At 41.4% G+C, this 3415-nt stretch overlaps 1 pseudogene; it reads left to right on the top strand.

The window, feature by feature from the left end:
• Positions 1–1431: 1431 nt before the first annotated feature.
• On the top strand, positions 1432–2031 carry LOC103375711 (T-cell receptor alpha chain V region RL-5-like; annotated as a pseudogene).
• The last annotated feature ends 1384 nt before the right edge of the window (positions 2032–3415 follow it).

Raw genomic sequence — 3415 nt, 5'->3', positions numbered from 1 at the left:
ATATATAAAATAAGAGCGGTAGTGCAAAACAGTGGCATATATATTCAAGAATAGACATTTTACTAGCCTACCTACACTCTCTTCATGTTATGTGCCAGGAAGGAGTTTGTCAAAATTTTTGAGCAAGAGTGAACTCCTGGTTTTGTTGACAATGTAGCCAGTCTTTGAGAAAATGCACTCTGAAGGAGTGGAAGTGGCCGGAACACACAGGCAGTATTTGGTTGCTAATGCCAGTTTCGGATAGGGGTCACAGTTCTGTTTCCAGCATCTAAGTGGGCCAGACAGTACTCTGGTAGAGTCCACCAAATACTGCTCCATCTCTCGCTTGGCACTTTGATCTTGTTCCTCAGAGTGTTCACATTCGGAGATGTCCGTCTCCTGAACAATGTGTCGCTTGTCTGGTTAATTCTGACCTCAAAATTAATATCTGGATGTCACCACAATGACTGAATATGTGGATTTTCGAGTCTAGCTCTAGTTACATCACTAGTCAAGCACAGCGTGAGCAAGCTTGTTATTGCAGTTGATGATGTCGTCATTTGCGTTCTGGTAAATGCCAGCGAAATGCAGGCATTATTTTAATCGGTTTTCATTAATGGCAAAAAACTTGATAACGATATTGACCAATACTAAATTTTTATGCCAATATCAGGCTGATAATATCAGTGGAAACAAAGAAACAAAGCCTTGAAGACACAGACAAAACAAAGAAACAAAATGTGCTCATATAATATTGATAATTGGATGGATTTAACATTGATAATATCGGTGGGCCGATATTATCCTACATCCCTACAAATTACTTAACCGTTGTATTATAATACTTGATCCAAATCAAATATTAATGATCATTAAGACCTCCAAACGTCATGCAATGGCAATAAAAGACTGTATTTTCTTATAGAAAACATGGATACAATCATAAAAATAAACCTGCTTCAATTTCTGGGCCCTCAATGTCACTCTCACTTAATTTCTTTCCCACTTTGAAGTGCCAATAATTACACATTTGGCTTCTGCTGCAGACTTTTGATCATTTGGCTCAATTTCATGGTAAGTCTCTGCGTGACTTTAATTTTCTTTTCTGTTTCGATTGGTTCTTTCAGTTCTAGATATAGAATAATATTGATCCCAGTGACCTGGAAGGGTATATCCTGGAACCTATTTAATATATACATGCTTCTCCTTGGTGATGTTGTCAGGAAACACTTGTATGCAGACGACACACAAATATACACGTTACTCTCCTCCAAGAGTAGGAGAGTAGAGAGTAGAGCAGCAGCAACGACAAACACATTGTTAGTCAGAGCTGTGAGAGGAAGGAGGAAAGGATGAAGGGAGGAGCTAAACTGGGACTCAAGTACAGAAAACACACAAACTTTCACAGTGGAGTTTGATCCACAAAACAGACACATTGTCTTCATCGTCAAGATGCTGTCAATGAACTTGAGTCTGTTCGTCACTTTGTTTCTGCTCACAATAAGAGGTAGGTGACATATTTAACATGATCAGAGTTTGACTGAGAAAAACTAGTAGATCACAAAGTTCCATCTATTCAACATGGAATAAAACGCTACAGCTGTTGGTTCTTCTTTAATCAATCATAAAATGTTGATTCATGTCTTCCTCTGAATGTTGTGTCCTTCTCCAGAGTGTAAAGGAGAAGACAAAGTGATTCAGCCACCAGGAGATGTCATTGCTGCTGAAGGAGACACAGTTACACTGGACTGTACTTTTGAAACTAGTTACACAGGCCCTACTTTGTTCTGGTACAAACAGGAAGTAAATGGTTCCCAAAAGTACATGATGAAAAGTTACTCGACATCTTTAGAGAAAGCTCCAGAGTTCCAAGAAGACAGATTTCATACTGGAATCCAGGATAAATCAGTTCCTGTGAAGATCCAGAAGCTTTAGCTGTCTGACTCTGCTGTGTACTACTGTGCTCTGAGGCCCACAGTGACAGGAAACAGCAAAACTCTGTACAAGAACCTTTGGAGCAAATACAACAGAAAACTCCACAACATCCACTAGAGGGAGACACACTCTGATCTGATTCTTTACCATCATCTCTATCTTTATCATCTCACCATCCAGATGCAGCTGTTGTTTATCAGAGAAAAAGTTGCAATGAAAATATCTTGTCTTACAATTAAATCCCCCAAACTGTAAGTCTTATACCCCTTCTCCACCAAACCAGTTCCAGTGCTAGTTCCGTGCAAGTGCCTGACTTAGCATCAGTTCTTTGTGTTTCCACCACCTAAGCACCAGCTCCAGGCTCTCAAAACTGGAGGCGGCTGTGGCTCAGATGGTAGAGCGGGTTGTCGGGGTTCGATCCCCGGTTCCCCCCACATGCCAAAGTGTCCTTGGGCAAGACACTGAACCCCAAATGGCTCCCAGTGGTAGATTATGGCATGGCAGCTCTGTCGCCATTGATGTGAATGTGTGTGTGAATGGGTGAATGAGAAACATTGTAAAGCGCTTTGAGTGCCGCAAAGGTAGAAAAGCGCTATATAAGTGCAGACCATTTACCATTTTGGAGATTACTCAGCACCAACTCTTTGCCGGGCCAGAGCTAAGCACCGTGTATGTCAGGTAAATTGTAGCGTCTCTCCATAAGAAAATGTTTAGCAAATCATAGGTTTTGCCTGTGACAAGGTGGGAAGTGCGAACAAATGAGAAAGTTGGTCGCACCGGTGAAAAAACGTTAGTCTGAAGTCCTGTGTGGACTTCCGTGTGGCGCGAGCGTTATTCAGTAAATGGCTACGTATGCAGTGACGTATGGCCTGTCTCTAACTTGACTCCCTGCTGATGGAATAGCAACCAGTTCTTAGGAGGTGCCAAATTGGAACCAACTAAGCACCGGCACTAGCACCAACACGGAACTAGCACCTGGTGCTTCTTGGTGGAAAAGGAGTATGAGAGAAGACTGAATATATTGTAGCATCACATTTTCAGTGTTCTGCTGCTGTAAATACACAACATCAGATCTGCAACAAGGTGACAATGCAACACACAAAGTGAACATTCAGCAAACATTTCTCTGAGCAAGAACTGTTTTGGGGACACAAAGAATCCCACTGGTTCAACTTTGGGAGCAAACAACCTCTAAAAATGTTTTTCACTGGTTCCTCCCACTGGGGTTCAACTCAGCCAATCAGCTCATTTCTGTGGTCAAGGAAGAAATGTTTGAGGAAATCAAACCACAGTGTGACTGATGAATGTGCTACAGTGGAAGAACATTGTTCATCTGCTGTGTGTCTGACTTTAATAACTCCAAAGACATGTTGCTTTATGTCTTTTTGCTTTTTTCTCAGGTTTCAGGTGAGTTTTAAGAATAGGGATCAGAGTTTGCTTTGACCTGCTGCAATAACCAGATATACAGATGTTATTTCACAACTTTCTTCTTTGTTGCTGT

The sequence above is a fragment of the Stegastes partitus genome, unplaced genomic scaffold (genome assembly GCF_000690725.1).
Source record: "Stegastes partitus isolate 25-593 unplaced genomic scaffold, Stegastes_partitus-1.0.2 Scaffold2805, whole genome shotgun sequence".
Lineage (NCBI taxonomy): Eukaryota > Metazoa > Chordata > Actinopteri > Pomacentridae > Stegastes > Stegastes partitus.
This window is presented reverse-complemented; position numbering and strand designations above follow the sequence as displayed.